Source organism: Scyliorhinus torazame, chromosome 1 (genome assembly GCF_047496885.1).
Source record: "Scyliorhinus torazame isolate Kashiwa2021f chromosome 1, sScyTor2.1, whole genome shotgun sequence".
Taxonomy (NCBI): domain Eukaryota; kingdom Metazoa; phylum Chordata; class Chondrichthyes; order Carcharhiniformes; family Scyliorhinidae; genus Scyliorhinus; species Scyliorhinus torazame.
This window is the reverse complement of record NC_092707.1, coordinates 243,885,728-243,903,789: the sequence shown is the minus strand read 5'-3', so window position 1 is coordinate 243,903,789 and position 18,062 is coordinate 243,885,728. Positions and strand designations below refer to the sequence as shown.

Genomic DNA, 18,062 nt, shown 5'->3' with positions numbered 1-18,062 from the left:
GTGGAGCCAGAAGGTGCCAGTCTTACCTCAGTCCGAAATTAGTCTGGCTCCAACTAGTGAATTACATTGGGGCACACCACAGAAGACTGCGGAGGCTAGATCAGTTAAAAACTTCAAAACCAGAGATTGATAGGTCTTTGAGGTCTCCCAAATCTAAAGTCCCAAAAGACTAGTAAGGTATATGGAACAAAGGTGAATAGGGTAGGTGAAATTAATATCCTGAACAAGCATGATCTAATTCAATGACAGAACAGGATTGAGCTCCTGAATGTACCACTCTTGTTCCTTTGTAACTCGCCATTGGTTTTGGGAATTATACTCGAGGGGGTCTTGTCAGTTTGATTTTCCAATCACGTCCTTTGAGGATAGTATGATCTGTTTGCTCCCTAAGTACTCACCAATCAACCTCTTATACAATGAGTTCTTATTGTCTCTCTGCAATGTAGTTTCTGCATCCCTTCTGTAAGGTTGACTGTAGCATCAAATGCCTTTCGAATAGATCATTCTTGACTTATCAGACATCAATAGTATCCCTTCAAACTGCTTTCCCATTTCTTATATTCTGGCAGATTTCATTAATAAAATAACATACGAAAACTGCTGAGCTCCTCGGTGAGCCCGAATTAAGTTTCTTGATTTCTTGAAGGCAACTGCTATCAGATCCACTTGACTGGCAGTGATCCAACCAAAATCTCCCCCTAAATTCAGATAAATCTGTCTTGCCTCTATCTCCCCAAAAACACTCAAGCCTGATCAGGTTGACAGAGATAAACTATTTCCTCTGGTGGAGGCAATCCAGGTAAGGGGATATCAAACCACTCGGGAGTGAAATCGGGGAGTTCATTTTCCACACAGAGGCTACTGGAAATCTGGAACTTTTAACAAATTCTTTCAAAGGTGGGCATTGCTAGCTCGCCCCCCCCCCCCCCTCCCCCTTCCACACACACTGCTGTAAAGGGCGAGAGAGAAGTTAGGGGTTATTGGAAAATCTGAAGATGGGGACCAATACGTTTTTGTTCGGTATAGGGCCAAAGGGTAGTAAATGAGGTTTGAGCCACACATCAGTCATGATCTACCAGACTGCAGAACAAACCCAAGCGGCTGACTGACCTCCTTCTGTTTCCATGTTCTGAAAACCACCAAGCATGTAAAACAAAACAGTTTTTTAAGATCTGTGGGTCGGTGGAGTTTGGCTTGGGAAGTGGAAAAGTTGAGCTGGAAGGTTCTGACAGCGAGTGAAAGTACAGGAGAGGTCTTTTTTTTACATAAGAAGATTACATTTTGCAGATTCATATAGCGGATTCTCATGTTTCACGTGTTAAATATAAGAGACGGAAGTTTCTCCCATTTAGGTAAATGACAAAAAGTGCTATTGATAAAATCTAATTTGGCTTAAGCATGAAGTATAAAGGGCAGAATCCACCCATGGTGGGTCTGGTGGTGAATCTCGCAAAAGCCAAAAAAACCTGAGGCGTTAAATCCCGTTGCAATTTTACCAAAGGTGGGTCACTCTTCCCACTGGCAGGTGGTGCAAATGACATTTCCATTCATTTGCATTTCATGAATGTTCATTAAAACAGCTACCCGCTGGCACCCTGTCAGGCCTTTCAATCTTGTGTCATGCCAGTGGGAATTTACGTTGGCATCAGAGCCGCTTGCTAATGAGTGGCACGCACAAGGCTCTTCTCAGTTCGCCTGAGACTTCAAGATGAGTGCAACAACGTTCTGCCATAGTGCTGCTCCTGATGTGCTGTTCACCACTCTGCTGGGGAAGACCAGTTCCAGCCCTCCATCTCCATGCCAAGTTGGTCTTCATGGACAACACCGTGCAGCTGGACCCACGGAACCTCCACAATCTTGGATCAGCGCCTGCGGTTAGGCAGTGTAGGGCTCACCTTGCCCTGGATGAGACACATCAGCCTCTATCTGGACAGCACTGTGCAGTGGTACTCGAGCAGCCACTGCAACAAAGGGCCAAAGTTCAACCAGGGATGGAGTGTGAGGTGAGGCCCATGGGGTGAGGCCTTTTAACGACAATGGGGGGGATGAAATGTGAAAGGAGGGCTGTGTAAGGGAGGGAGGGTAGGGCGAAGGCTCACGATGCCAGCCTGCAGGGCAAGGAGGTGTATGAAGAAAATGAACAATGGAAGGCAATGGAAAGACTGAGGCGAGGGAAGCTGGACCCTAACAAGACTGCATGAAAAGCTCACAAACAAGGGGGTCATATTGTTTATTGGATGGGGGTGCACAAAGACTCCAGATACATTGGGTAGAGGTCCAAGTGGGGCATGGGCACCTCACAGGTGATGGACTCAGGGAGAGGGTGGTTGAATCAAGAAACAGACTTCTTCTTGAGGCTGCTAGCCTTTTTCATCTGGGTTGCTGACATTGTGCACAGTCTGGTGAGACATGTGGGCTGGGCTGGAGAGTATGATATGAGTCTGCTGGACTGGTGTTTACATATGGCGCCGGGACCTTCAAATCCATCTGATAAGGGCAGGTGGACAAATCAGCTGCCGGCCCATCAGGAGAGTCGGAATGGAACTCACCTGTGCATAATTAATGAGCGTCCAAGCACTGAATCTGGTACAGGATCCTCTGCACGGCGGGATAGCTGCCGCTGGAGTCGCCTGTCACCATGCTTAGGGCGCGATTCCGCTACCCCATTGCGCCAGGCACGAATCCGGGCGCAACGGGTGAATCGCACGCAAGTCCCAAATCGAGCTCCGTGTGCGAGTCACCCAAATCCCTCCACCCGGCGTGATCTTAATCTCGCCCTTAGTAGGCGAGATCTATTTCTGAATATTTAAATGAGCATAATGGGTCCTTTAGATACCCGGTTGCTGGATTCATGCCTGGGAGACCTCACCAGAACGCCATTTAGTACTGGTCCACACAAACATGGACCAGTCATAATGACACCTGGGGAGGGTCTCCCAGGCCTTTGGAGACCCCCAGGTGGTCAGGGACAGGCCAGGGTGGCATCCTGGCACTCCCCCTGGCATCTGGGCACCATGGCACTGCCAGCCTGCCAGTAGAATTACCAGGAGTCAGGCACGGGGGATTTCCCAGTTAGAAGGGGTTGAGGAGAGGTTCCTGGGGGTCTCTCCAAGGATGGGGAGGATCAGAAGAGCATTAGGACCTTAAAGTGGAGGGGGTTGGGGGGGATTGGGGCTGCCGGACAAAATGGAGCTACGATCTGCAAGGAGCCTTTCCTGCTCAAAATCGTCAGCAGGCAATCACTCTAAGTGCAGCCTCAGCAGGGAGAACTCCCAGAGGCCCCAAAAATGGCAAAGTGCCGTTGGATAGCAGGATGTTTCTCGTCAGCGGACTTTAACTCAAAATGGGAGAATTCGACCCATAGTCTTTGTAGGTGGCTACTGTGAAAAGTGATTGTTGGTTACGTTTTTGTAAGTCAACTGCTGAATGTTACAATTAATCTGATACAAGGATGTATAATGGGGAATAACTGATCGTAGGTAAGATTGGCCCAATAAGCCTGCTCTGCTGTTCAATATGGTCACAGTTGCTCTGCCTATAGCCTTAACTCCACCTTCCTGTCTTTCCCCCCCACTAACCCCTGTCAATGAAAAAATTGTCTAACTCAGCCTCGAATATATTCAGTGTCCCAGCCCCCATTGCTCTCTGTAGAAGAGGGTCCTAAAGACCCAATGAGAGAAGAAATTCCTCCTCATCTCCATCTTAAACGAGAAACCCCTGTTCTCAACTTGTTCTTGATCTTATTTATTTGGATATGAAATTTCAAACATTATGGGGTAAGTTTAATGTTTCAACAATACAGCTAGATCTGAGACTAGCTTAAATTATACTTACATAGAACATACAGCCAGACCATTTAACCCAACAAATCCAAGTCTGTGTTTATTCTCCACACAGGTCTCTTCCTCTAACCCCACTAACATATCTTTCTTTCTCACATTCTTATATAGCTCCATATCAAATGCATCTATGTTACTCACCTACATCCAGTGATATAGTGCGTTTCGCATTCCAACCACTCTCTGGTTTGAAAATGCTATTCCTGAATCCCCCTGTCAGATCGCCCTTCTCCAAACTTGCCTCAGCTCATTTGCTGCTGAAACCTTCACCCACAACTTTATTAACTCTAGATGTAGCTTTCCAAGTGCTCTCCTCGCCAGCCTCCGAGTGTGTGAAGTTCAACCTTTGAGAGATCTTATCTTTTGTCAATTTTGCTCTGAGTTCGATGACTGATGATAGATAACAGGAAGCAGACAGAAATAGCGACAAAGAGAGCAGCATGCTGGTGCGGTGGTTAGCACAGTTGCCTCATGCGCCGAGGTCCCAGGTTCGATCCTGGCTCTGGGTCATTGTCTGTGTGGAGTTTGCACATTCTCCCCAGGTTTGAGTGGGTTTCACCCACACAACCCAAAGATGCACAGGGTAGATGGATTGGTCATGCTAAATTGCCCCTTAATTGGAAAAAATGAATTGGACACTAAATTTATATTAAAGAATGAAATGGCAACAAGTGGTAGCCAAGTGGAGGGATGTCACATAGCTACTAATCCAAGTGCTCCGTCTCATGGCATCAATTTGGACACTGTCCGTGTCAAACCCAATCCTCCCCACACCAAACATCGCATACATTTCCAGCGAGGGCACATAAATAAAAATTAAACATGATGGCACAGTGGTTAGCACTGCTGCTTCACAGCGCCAGGGACCCAGTTTTAATTATGACCCTAGGTCACTGTCTGTGTGGTGTTTGCACATTTTCCCCCTGTCTGTGTGGGTTTCCTCCCACAGTCCAAAGATGTGTAGGTTAGGTGGACTGGCCATGCTAAATTGCCCCTAATTGTTCAAGGATATGTGTGATAGATGGGGTTATGGGGATAGGGCAAGGTAGTGTGTTCTTTCAGAGGGTCAGTGCAGACTTGATGGGTCAAATGGCCTCCTTCTGCACTGTAGGGATTCTGTGGTTCTATTAAACTTTCAGAATCTCATAAAAACCCACCTGGTTCACTAATGTTGTTTAGGAAAGAATACCAGTTGTTATCCAGTCTGCTCTTTATGTATCTTCAATCTCACACCAGGGCAACTGACTCTCAACTCCCCCTGTTAGCGAGTCCCTCAATTATATCAAACATTACAGTGCAGAAGAAGGTGGTCCACCACTTCCTTGTCCAACATTTTTTTTTAAATCCTCTGGAGGGGTACACCGCATTGAAAAGAAATGCCAACTTTTCAATGTTTTCAAGATCTTCTTCTAGGCAGGTTTGTGCCGAGAAAAGGAAACCAGGAAACCTCAGTGGATACTCATGTAACCCATGACAGAGGGAGTTCTACATTCTAAAAATCAAAGTGAGTTACCTGCATTTGCCAATACCTCCAGGTTTAGTTGCTGAAGAACTTGTGATACAGTGACCCTTCTAAAGTTACCCACCAAAGGTCTTGTACAATAACCGGTTACCTCATCGTTTGAAATGCAACACAGTCAGTTCCTTGCCTGAAGGCTTCGAAATTGAGTGGAGATGTTCTTTTAATCTGTAAAGCTGCCTTTCACAGGACAGATAAGGTTAACAGTGATGTTGCTGGCCTGGTGTTCCCCACATAAAGAGAGAGAGAGGAGGAAAAAGGAGAGCAGCCAGCTATAGATTCATGTTCGTAAAAGTCAACGGTTTACGCACATACCTTTGTGGACTGTAGAAAACACAAGGTTTCTAATGATGCACTCCAATATTTTATTCATATTCTTTATCGTTCCCTTCCTCCACCCCTGCCAAGGGTTATTTCCAAATGTACCCCTCTCCCATATTATATCCCAACCACAGGTGATGGATGTTTCCATATGACCTTGTGTCAACTCCGCACCAGGGAGGGGCAGCACGGTGGCACAGTAGTTAGCATTGCTGCCTATGGCACTGAGGACCCGGGTTTGAATCCCGGCCCTGGGTGCAGGATAGGCAGATTGGGCACGCTAAATTGCCCCTTAATTGGAAAAAATAATTGGGTACTCTAAATTTTTTTTTTTAAAGTCCGCACTAGGGGGAGGATCCTGGGGCTGGAATCTCCGCCCCGCCACAATACATTTCTGTTTCACCCCGCCGGCGCAATGCTCTGTTACGCCGGCCGGTCAATGGGGTTTCCCATAGGGGGCAGCCCCACGCTGTTGGGAAACCCCCGGGCTGCCGGCAAAATGGAGAGTCCCAACGGTGGAGAATTCAGCCCCTGGTCTTCAATGATATTTAATTCTTTAATAAGACATATGCTGAAGTCCCATTTGCCCTTTATGGCAGACACAGAAGTACAGAATCCTATAGAATGGAGGAGGTCATTTGGCCCTTTGAGTCCATGCCAATTCTCTCTCCAAGATCTATCAATGAAGTCCCACTTCATGCCCTTTCCCTGTAGCTCTGCGACTTTTGTTCCTTCTTGCACTTCAGGTGCCATTCCATGACCTTGAAGAAGAACAGTGGGGTGCTCCCTGGTGTCTTGACCATCGCTAAAATGTCCCTCCAAAGCTAAAATGAAATCAGATTATCTGATCATTGTCACATTGCTGTTGCTGGGAGTTTGCTGTGCGCTAATTAACGGCTGATTTTCCCACATTATAATAGTGCCTCCACTAAAGTATTTCATTGGCTGTAAAGTGCTTTGGGATATCCTGAGATTACAATAGGCACTTTATAAATGCAAGTCTTTCTTTCTTCATGCCGTGTTTTTGCCAAGGTCAGGGGCAGGATTCTCCGTCCCGCCAGCCCCATTTTCCAACGCGACACGTCCACGCCGGCAGCGGCATTCTCCGTTCCCGCAGATGGCCAATAGGGTTTCCCATTGTGGCCACCGCATGCCGTCGGGAAACCCGCAGGCTTGGGTGCACTGCCGATGAAGCGGAGGAACCCGGCGACGGAGAATCACGCAGCAGGAGTCTATGATGATAAATTATCCGACCACTCCTTGACACAGTATATTAGGATAGAGAAAGAGTCACATAAATAAAGGCAAGGAGCTTAGGAAACAACTCCAGGATTTAGTAGTGGGAACAGAGCAAGATTTTAGGTGGGAGCGTGGGTAGGATAAGTATATCCCTCCTCATTCCACCCCCCAGCCTCCATGGGTGACACCTATATATTACTGCACTAGTCTCCTGTATCGATTATTGCTACGTTCGGAGAAGGAGGAGCAGTCTCTGTCAGGGAGAGAACCTGAGAACATCTAAGACACTCAGAAGGTAAGAAGGAAGTAGGTGATTTTTACTCATTTTTACTTTTATACCTTTTTCAAATTGTGTGTGTCGGGGGGAAACTGAAGTGACATCACAGAAAAGCTGTGACCTGAGTGGCTGGTTGGGAATCAAAACTAAATTAAGCATTGGTAACTAATTAAACATAATTACTTAATAATAATTTAGAAGGTTATTTAAGCCAGAGATCGGAGAGTACTATATTTAGCTTTCGCATTTATATTAGAAATCTAGTGCTAGGAAACAGATAGTTAACAGTAACTTTGAAAAATTTTGAAAAATATATAAAAAAACATTTTTAAAACTTTTAATTTTAATTAATTGACGCAATGTCAGTTAGAGGGGTGCAGTGCTCTGACTGTGAGATGTGGCAGGTCCGGGAGGTTTCCAGCGTCCCGGATGGCTTCATCTGCAGAAAGTGCACCCAACTGGAGCTCCTCACAGACCGCATGGTTCGGTTGGAGCAGCAATTGGATGCACTTAGGAGAATGCAGGTGGCGGAAAGCGTCATAGATCGCAGTTATATAAATGTGGTCACACCCAAGGTGCAGGCAGAGAAATGGATGACCACCAGAAAGGGCAGGCAGTCAGTGCAGGAATCCCCTGTGGTTGTCCCCCTCTCGAACAGGTATACCCCTTTGGATACTGTCGGGGGGGTTAGCCTATCAGGGGAAAACAGCAGCAGCCAGAGCAGTGGCACCACGGCTGGCTCTGATGTTCAGAAGGGAGGGTCAAAGCGCAGAAGAGCAATAGTAATAGGGGACTCTATAGTCAGGGGCACAGATAGGCACTTCTGTGGACGTGAAAGAGACTCCAGGATGGTATGTTGCCTCCCTGGATGTCCCAGGATGTCTCCGAACGGGTAGAGGGCATCCTGAAGGGGGAGGGCAAACAGGCAGAGGTCGTTGTACATATTGGTACTAACGACATAGGCAGGAAGGGGCATGAGGTCCTGCAGCAGGAGTTCAGGGAGATAGGCAGAAAGTTAAAAGACAGGACCTCGAGGGTTGTAATCTCGGGATTACTCCCTGTGCCACGTGCCAGTGAGGCTAGAAATAGGAAGATAGAGCAGCTAAACACGTGGCTAAACAGCTGGTGTAGGAGGGAGGGTTTCCATTATCTGGACCACTGGGAGCTCTTCCGGGGCAGGTGTGACCTATATAAGGACGGGTTGCATCTAAACCGGAGAGGCATAAATATCCTGGCAGCGAGGTTTGCTAGTGTCACACGGGAGGGTTTAAACTAGTATGGCAGGGGGGTGGGCACGGGAGCAATAGGTCAGAAGGTGAGAACATTGAGGGAGAACTAGGGAATAGGGACAGTGGGGCTCTGAGGCAGAGCAGACAGAGAGAAGCTGCTGAACACAGCGGGTCTGGTGGCCTGAAGTGCATATGTTTTAATGCAAGAAGTATTACGGGTAAGGCAGATGAACTTAGAGCTTGGATTAGTACTTGGAACTATGATGTTGTTGCCATTACAGAGACCTGGTTGAGGGAAGGGCAGGATTGGCAGCTAAACGTTCCAGGATTTAGATGTTTCAGGCGGGATAGAGGGGGATGTAAAAGGGGAGGCGGAGTTGCGCTACTGGTTAGGGAGAATATCACAGCTGTACTGCGGGAGGACACCTCAGAGGGCAGTGAGGCTATATGGGTAGAGATCAGGAATAAGAAGGGTGCAGTCACAATGTTGGGGGTTTACTACAGGCCTCCCAACAGCCAGCGGGAGATAGAGGAGCAGATAGGTAGACAGATTTTGGAAAAGAGTAAAAACAACAGGGTTGTGGTGATGGGAGACTTCAACTTCCCCAATGTTGACTGGGACTCACTTAGTGCCAGGGGCTTAGACGGGGCGGAGTTTGTAAGGAGCATCCAGGAAGGCTTCTTAAAACAATATGTAGACAGTCCAACAAGGGAAGGGGCGGTACTGGACCTGGTATTGGGGAATGAGCACGGCCAGGTGGCAGATGTTTCAGTAGGGGAGCATTTCGGTAACAGTGACCACAAATCAGTAAGTTTTAAAGTACTGGTGGACAAGGATAAGAGTGGTCCTAGGACGAATGTGCTAAATTGGGGGAAGGCTAATTATAACAATATTAGGCGGGAACTGAAGAACATAGATTGGGGGCGGATGTTTGAGGGCAAATCAACATCTGACATGTGGGAGGCTTTCAAGTGTCAGTTGAAAGGAATTCAGAACCGGCATGTTCCTGTGAGGAAGAAGGATAAATACGGCAATTTTCGGGAACCTTGCGTGAGATATTGTAGGCCTCGTCAAAAAGAAAAAGGAGGCATTTGTCAGGGCTAAAAGGCTGGGAACAGACGAAGCCTGCGTGGAAAATAAGGAAAGTAGGAAGGAACTTAAGCAAGGAGCCAGGAGGGCAAGAAGGGGTCACGAAAAGTCATTGGCAAATAGGGTTAAGGAAAATCCCAAGGCTTTTTACACGTACATAAAAAGCAAGAGGGTAGCCAGGGAAACGGTTGGCCCACTGAAGGATAGGCAAGGGAATCTATGTGTGGAGCCAGAGGAAATGGGCGAGGTACTAAATGAATACTTTGCATCAGTATTCACCAAAGAGAAGAAATTGGTAGATGTTGAGTCTGGAGAAGGGTGTGTAGATAGCCTGGGTCACATTGAGATCCAAAAAGACGAGGTGTTGGGTGTCTTAAAAAATATTAAGGTAGATAAGTCCCCAGGGCCTGATGGGATCTACCCCAGAATACTGAAGGAGGCTGGAGAGGAAATTGCTGGGGCCTTGACAGAAATCTTTGGATCCTCACTGTCTTCAGGGGATGTCCCGGAGGACTGGAGAATAGCCAATGTTGTTCCTCTGTTTAAGAAGGGTAGCAAGGATAATCCAGGGAACTACAGGCCGGTGAGCCTTACTTCAGTGGTAGGGAAATTACTGGAGAGAATTCTTCGAGACAGGATCTACTCCCATTTGGAAGCAAATGGACGCATTAGTGAGAGGCAGCATGGTTTTGTGAAGGGGAGGTCGTGTCTCACTAACTTGATAGAGTTTTTCGAGGAGGTCACTAAGATGATTGATGCAGGTAGGGCAGTGGATGTTGTCTATATGGACTTCAGTAAGGCCTTTGACAAGGTCCCTCATGGTAGACTAGTACAAAAGGTGAAGTCACACGGGATCAGGGGTGAGCTGGCAAGGTGATTACAGAACTGGCTAGGCCATAGAAGGCAGAGAGTAGCAATGGAAGGATGCTTTTCTAATTGGAGGGCTGTGACCAGTGGTGTTCCACAGGGATCAGTGCTGGGACCTTTGCTGTTTGTAGTATATATAAATGATTTGGAGGAAAATGTAACTTGGTCTGATTAGTAAGTTTGCAGACGACACAAAGGTTGGTGGAATTGCGGATAGCGATGAGGACTGTCAGAGGATACAGCAGGATTTAGATTGTCTGGAGACTTGGGCGGTGAGATGGCAGATGGAGTTTAATCCGGACAAATGTGAGGTAATGCATTTTGGAAGGACTAATGCAGGTAGGGAATATACAGTGAATGGTAGAACCCTCAAGAGTATTGAAAGTCAAAGAGATCTAGGAGTACAGGTCCACAGGTCACTGAAAGGGGCAACACAGGTGGAGAAGGTAGTCAAGAAGGCATACGGCATGCTTGCCTTCATTGGCCGGGGCATTGAGTATAAGAATTGGCAAGTCATGTTGCAGCTGTATAGAACCTTAGTTAGGCCACACTTGGAGTATAGTGTTCAATTCTGGTCGCCACACTACCAGAAGGATGTGGAGGCTTTAGAGAGGGTGCAGAAGAGATTTACCAGAATGTTGCCTGGTATGGAGGGCATTAGCTATGAGGAGCGGTTGAATAAACTCGGTTTGTTCTCACTGGAACAAAGGAGATTGAGGGGCGACCTGATAGAGGTCTACAAAATTATGAGGGGCATAGACAGAGTGGATAGTCAGAGGCTTTTCCCTGGGGTAGAGGGGTCAATTACTAGGGGGCATAGGTTTAAGGTGAGAGGGGCAAGGTTTAGAGTAGATGTACGAGGCAAGTATTTTACGCAGAGGGTAGTGGGTGCCTGGAACTCGCTACCGGAGGAGGTGGTGGAAGCAGGGACGAGAGTGACATTTAAGGGTCATCTTGACAAATACGTGAATAGGATGGGAATAGAGGGATACGGACCCAGGAAGTGTAGAAGATTGTAGTTTAGTCGGGCAGCATGGTCGGCACGGGCTTGGAGGGCCGAAGGGCCTGTTCCTGTGCTGTACATTTCTTTGTTCTTTGTATGATCAACTCTCCATCACCTTGGAAAATAAACAAGTGAGGGCACGCGGAGTTGCGAGAGGATCCACTGAAGGACATGCAGAAAGGCAGGGGATGCGCGGAGGAGAGGACATGCGGAGGGGCAAGAGGACGAGCAGAGGGGTGAGAGGACACGTGGAGGGGTGAGAGATTGCACAGAGGGGCGAGAGGTGTATTAAGGAGTGAGAGGACATGTAAGGGCGAGAGAATGTGTGGAGGGGCGAGAGGACATGTAGTGGGAAGAGAAAGGGCATAGTGGGTGGGGAGTTAGGACTGCGGGAGAAGAGGGTAAGGAAGGAGAGGGCAGGGGTGGCGGCGAGGGGCAGTGGACTGCAGCAGTGGGTTGGGAGGTTCAGGAATGCTGTGAGGACTGGGGCCAGAGGGATGTGATATGGGAGGACTGGGGGTGGAAGAAGAGTGAGGGGAACTGGGAGAGGCAGGATGGGGAATGCGATGGTGAAGAAAGCAGCATCACTCCCACCAACTTTGAGCAAATGGAGATGGGCATAAATAGGACATTTCCCCTTCACTCCCAGCTACTACATAAATACTGGAGGGGGCTTATAAAGACTTTAACAGACAGAAAGAGATGCAGAAGGAAAGACAGTACTGGATGCTATTGCTTTGCACTGTTAAGTCCAGTATAATCACAAGACGTTGTCAGTCTTTAACAAATATCACCTCAAATCTGCAATGAACAAACTGGAAATTACATCTATTTAATTCAAACAAGGTGACATCCCAGGACTCTATTCGTGCTAAGGAAACAGTCGGAACAAATAAATGTATGGGCACCGAAAGAATTAATTACACAAGGGTGATTAAATAGAAATCAGCTTCTCCTCCCACGTCAGTTCTTGGTTGGACCTGGGACCAGTCACAAGAGGCTGGCATAATAAAGTGGCGGCTTTAGGACCACGCGTCTCTCTCTCGGTGTCGGTGCCGGATCCCAGTGACACTCTATTAAGATGAGGCAGTTTCTGAGTGGTCAGATTTCATTGCCGGATCTTCAGCATTTCAGAGAGCCAACGTGTACACACATTCCTCAGTCTGCCCCCTCAAAAAAACCGTTAGCTGCTGAAAATAAGCTCCCAGCAGCTTCTTTTGCAGTCTGTGTCTTTACAGGGAGACTCTTTTACCAAATCCAAGGAAAGAGATCCCCGTGATTGCAATCAAAACTTCCAGACAATTAAAATAAAGAATTTTCTTTCAGCAACAAGGAAGTAGGAGGGTTTCGGAACACGGTTAATTTGAGGAATGTCTGACAGATTCTCTCTGCCTCAACCAAACTTCAGTCCCAATTCCCAGTGCTCTTAATCCTCCCAAGCTACATTCTCCCAGACACCAAAACCATTTTAATTGCATTAGAAAATGCAGCCACTGCAATCTCTTCTATCGCCCGCTTTTTCTTCTGCGGAATACTTAAAAGAACGGTTTCTCTAAATAAAAGCTGCTTCGGATTTCCCCTCGTTTGGTCAATGATAATTCCAGGAGCACGTTTGCACAACTGTTGGACCGATGGCTCAAAGGTCCAAGAACGAACAAGAAGCCCGTATTAAAAGTACTTCAAAAGCAAGCTAACTTCTTTAATCAAAGCGCAATGTCGCTGATCGTGCTGGAAACCTGAAATAAAAACAGAAAATGCTGGAAATATTCAGCAGATCGGGTCAGCATCTGTGGAGCGAGGAACAGCCAAACGTTTCAGGTCTGTGACCTTTTCGACAGATCGGTTGTATTTCTTTTAACCTGCTTTAAGTCACCGTGCTTTCAATTCTTAACCTCTGATCGGAACGTTGCGTGTCACAGGTACTTCCAACTCAAGTCGACCTGCTTATTGCAATGGCACTAAAATAAAACAGACACCGATGTACACTCGGAAAAGAAATGCAAAACCTAAATTTCAGCATAACTTAAAATAGACCCCCCCCCCCCCCCCCCAATCTCTAACGTTCATCAAAAGTTGCTCCTTTGAAAAAAAAGGTTTCACTCAGTGGATCCAGACATTTGACAGGACGTGCACTTCGCCCATCCACTTCAACACACCGCTGCATTTATTCCCAGTCAGAAAAAAACCCCACAGTCAGAAAGAAGGCTTTTATTTGTAATTAATTCCCCTCACTCCCAGTCTCGCCCCCTCCCCCAGTTGAACACGTATGCACAGTGTTCAACAGAATGAAAAGGTTCCTTAGCATCAGAGACAGTTAGTAACAGGGCAATGTTTAGGGAGGGGGTAGGGAATGGAGGATAACAGAGCCCCCCAGTCAATGCCCGCCCCCCCCCCCCCCCCCCCCAGTGAGGGGGCACAATGCCCTGCATTATATTCAATGGGAGCTTCCTTACCTCAAACGTGAGACAAGCCTGTGGGGTGGGGGGGGGGGTCTGCCTCCTGAGCTCTGGAATCTAACTGTGGTGCGGTGCTGGTCGTGCCTTCCCTGTCCTTCAACAACTCTCCCACCTTTCTATTTCTTCTTTATTTTCTTCTTCCCCCACCCCTGCCTCCTCTCCCTCCCCGCCGATTCACAGGACGAAGTGAGCTCGAGCGCCTTGGAGTCGTGGCACTTCTCTCCCTCAGCGCTGGCAACCGGCCCGATACTTACCCCCGCCCCCTCCACCGCCAGCTGACATTGGTCGCCCAGGCCCGGCGTCGGCTAATAGCCGGGCAGGGGAAGGACAAGGTGGCCGCGGAGCGTGCCGGGAGATGTAGTTCATCCCCCCCACTCTGGGAATGGAACGTGGCCCGTGTTTCGCTTACTCCCCGCTCCTCCCTGTTCCCCCGGGAATGGAACGTGGCCCGGGTTTCGTTTTCCCCCCTCCTGCCCCTGGAATGGAACGTGGCCCGGGTTTCGTCCCCGTGCTCCCCCCGGGAATGGAACGTGGCCCGGGTTTCGTCCCCGTGCTCCCCCCGGGAATGGAACGTGGCCCGGATCCACGGGCGCGCGCACTGCAGCTGCGCTCCCGTTTCCCAGCCTCGCCGCTTCAAGCTTCCCTTAAGGTGGGAGAGGCAAGACGGCCAAGCAGTCACTGAATTTGAAAGGATTTTCTTTCAGAGCGGCGGCATTTTCAGGGTGCGTTGCATCCCGGCGTTGGTACATTCCGCCCGAAACACGCAGGCACCGAGCTGGCAAATGTCACTCAGGGAGAGTGACGGGAGCGCACTGTGGTTTAAAAATCTTGAATTATGCAGGGTGCATTTATCTCAGGCGCAGCTTCAGGTTTTTAAATGGATGTGCAGCCAGCAGCAGTCCTGCATGCTGCCCGTAAACGCTTTCACAAAGTTGACAGTTCCATAGATTTTATTAAAGGGTCCCTTAAAAAGAAACGTGCGTATTTCCACTGCACAATAGCGAGTTTCTTTCAAAATCCTATATGCTTTCACCACTCTGTGGTTATGCAACCATGTCAGCGACATGTTCAGTCTTAATAACAACCCTTTATAGCTAGCGACTATGACAATGATACACTGAGATTGCTAGGGACAGGGACCCTATTTCACATTCATCATGATTGATTACAAGCAATTTTTTTTTGGACAGCTATATTGTAAACAGTATGAGGGCGTTTTCCAGCTACAGTTTGTGTGCATAATCTTAAATTATATTTGAAATCCGAGGTGTGCTGTTACAAAATCAGGACTGCTCCGGTTTCATGGTGTCAATTGTGTGGGAACAGGAGCAGGCCATTCTGCCCCTCCAGTCTTTCTGTTCGTCAATCAGATCATGGCTTAACTCTACTTACTCGCCTTCATTTCATATTCATTGATACACTTACCTAACAAAAAAAATCTATCACTCTCAATTGACTAGGGGGGTTGAGTTGTCGATATCCAGCATATGTGAAAAGTGCTTTCTGAGTTCACTCCTGAATGGCCCTGCTCGAACATTATCAGCCAGTATCATTCTGGTGAAATGGTCCTTTTCAAGGTTAAAGGGGTAGCACAGTGGTTAGCCCTGCTGCCTCACAGCGCCAGGGGCCCAGATTCAATTTCGGCCTTGGTGACTGCGTGGATTCTCCCCATATCTGCGTGGGTTTCCTCTGGGTGCTCCGGTTTCTTCCCACAGTCCAAAGATGTGCAGGTTAAGTGGATTGGCTATGCTAAATTGCTCCATAGTGTCCAGGGGTATGCGGGTTAAGTGGGGTTACAGGGTTGCAGGAATAGGGTGGGAGCCTGGTCAGGATGCGGTGCAGATTCAATGGGCTGAATGGCTTCCTTCTGCATTGTAGGGATTGTATGATCTAATATGAGGATCAGTGTCATAAACAGATTTTACATTAAATTTGGAAGGGACAATTTTTCCACTTTAATATGGTTTGAACCATAACCCTTATTACTGAATTAGGGATGAGAGTGCATATATTCTATGAATTCGATCTGTAATATAATCATACAGCTTTACAGTACTGAAAGAGACAAAAAGTGCATCACTCTTTACTCTTTGAATGGATCAGTGTACACACCCATGCATTCTACTTGCCTTGGCAATAACCGGTCTACTGTGCTGCAGGATTTTTAGCATTTAGCCAGAAGGCACACCCTAATCTTTTTCCTGTTGCACCTTATTCAACAATATAGTTCTGATTGTTTAATTGCATGTACGTTTCTTAGCACCAAAACAGTTCTCAATATTAAACCTTAGTTGACTTCCATCTGTCTGGGGTAAAATGTCTTTTTTAATAATACCCTCCTTTCTCACACTATTTAGTATTACCCACAGCCTTTGTCATTCTGATTACAATACCATAAGTATCACAAACAGTCCTCGTCCCTGGGAGATGGCGGATGTCAGCATTCAGTTAAACTTGTATTACTGGCACTTGGTTCAAATTATTCCATAGCTTCCTCCAGGAGTCTGTGAAATTCTCTGTAAAAGGATATTTTTTGATATCTTCTGGATATGAAGGTAAAATGGAGTCCTAATAACTCTAAGTTATCGGGACAGGTTACCTGCTCAATATCTCGTTGCTTTGTGCAATTTGACTGCCACCTTTCTCACATTGCAACAGCAACTACACTTCAAAACATGTTAGCTGTAAACTAATTTGGGACATCCTGGGATTGTGAAGGGCGTGATGTAAATATAAGGCTTTCTTTCTTTTGAGTCAAACTGTTGGAAAAGCTTTGGGCTATCAAGATTGGAATTTACTTTGAATCGGGATAGGGGTAAGTTGAAGGGGAGGTTCCTGTTTCTAGCACAGTCCCACTCATGTGTCCTGCACTCTCCAGAGTCTATTTCCCACACTTCATAACCTGGTCAGTGTGCAAAATGGTCAGCAGGGGTACAGATACTGAAGCAAAATATTGTGGTGTAGTGGTAAAGTACATTGGACTAGTAATTTTATAGAATCCCTACAGGACAGAAGGAGGCCTTTTGTCCCATTGAATCAGTAATAATCTTTATTAGTGTCACAAGTAGGCTTACATTAACACTGCAATTAAGTCACTGTGAAACTCCCCTAGTCCCCACATTCCGGCGCCTGTTTGGGTACATGGAAGAAGGATTCAGAATACCCAATTCACCCCTAACAAGCATGTCTTTCGGGACTTGTGGAAGGAAACCGCAGCACCCAAAGGAAACCCACGTAGACACGAGGAGAACATGCCAATTCCGCCCTGTGAAGCACCAGTGCTAACCATTATGCTACCGAGCATCCTACCTAGGCCCACTCCCTAGCCCAATCTCTGTAACCCCACCTAACCTGCACATCTTTGGACACTAAGGGGCAATTTTTAGCACGGCTAATCCACCTAACCTGCACATCTTTGGACTGTGGGAGGAAATTGGAGGACCCGGAGGAAATCCACACAGACATTTAGGGCCGCACGGTAGCTCAAGTGATTAGCACTGTGGCTTCACAGCTCCAGGGTCCCAGTTTCGATTCCCTGCTGGGTTACTGTCTGTGCGGAGTCTGCACGTACTCCCCGTGTCTGCGTGGGTTTCCTCTGGGTGCTCCGGTTTCCTCCCACAGTCCAAAGACGTGCAGGTTAGGTGGATTGGCCATGATAAATTACCCTTAGTGACCAAAAAAGGTTAGGAGGGGTTATTGGGTTACAGGGATGGGGTGGAAGTGAGGGTTTAAGTGGGTCGGTGCTGACTCGATGGGCCGAATGGCCTCCTTCTGCACTGTATGTTCTATGTTCTTATAGGGAGAACATGTAAGCTTCACACAGTAATGCAAGGCCGGAATTGAACTCGGGTCGCTGGCGCTGTGAGGTAACAGTGCTAACCATTGTGCCACCATGCCGCCCTAATCCAAACACCCAGGAGAATGTTCTGTGGGCATGGATTCAAATCTCGCCATTGCATTTGGTGGAATTTAAATTCAATTAAATGAATCTGAAATATAAAGCTGGCATCAGTGATGGCTACCATGAGGACATCATCAATGATCATTGTTCAAAACAAAAGGCTGGTTCACTGATGCCCTTTCGGGAAGGAAATCTTCTCATGTGTGACCCAGATCCACAGTAATGCGGTTGATGCCTAGCAAGCCACTCAGTTCATAGAATCCCTACAGTACAGAAGGGGGCCGGCCATTGGACCCATCGAGTCTGCACCAAATCTCCAAA

General features: G+C 47.4%; 1 protein-coding gene across 3 annotated transcripts in view; it reads right to left on the bottom strand.

Annotated features, from left to right (window-relative positions):
* LOC140420007 (ribosome-binding protein 1-like) overlaps window positions 1-14,040 on the bottom strand; it is a 195,039-nt gene extending 180,999 nt beyond the window's left edge. The window contains exon 1 of one of the 3 annotated variants that reach the window (XM_072504044.1): window positions 13,838-14,040. The gene's annotated coding sequence lies outside the window, so the exon portion shown is untranslated. The remainder of the gene's footprint in view (window positions 1-13,837) is intronic. The other 2 variants (XM_072504038.1, XM_072504042.1) reach the window with 2 other exon arrangements.
* Window positions 14,041-18,062: the final 4,022 nt, after the last annotated feature.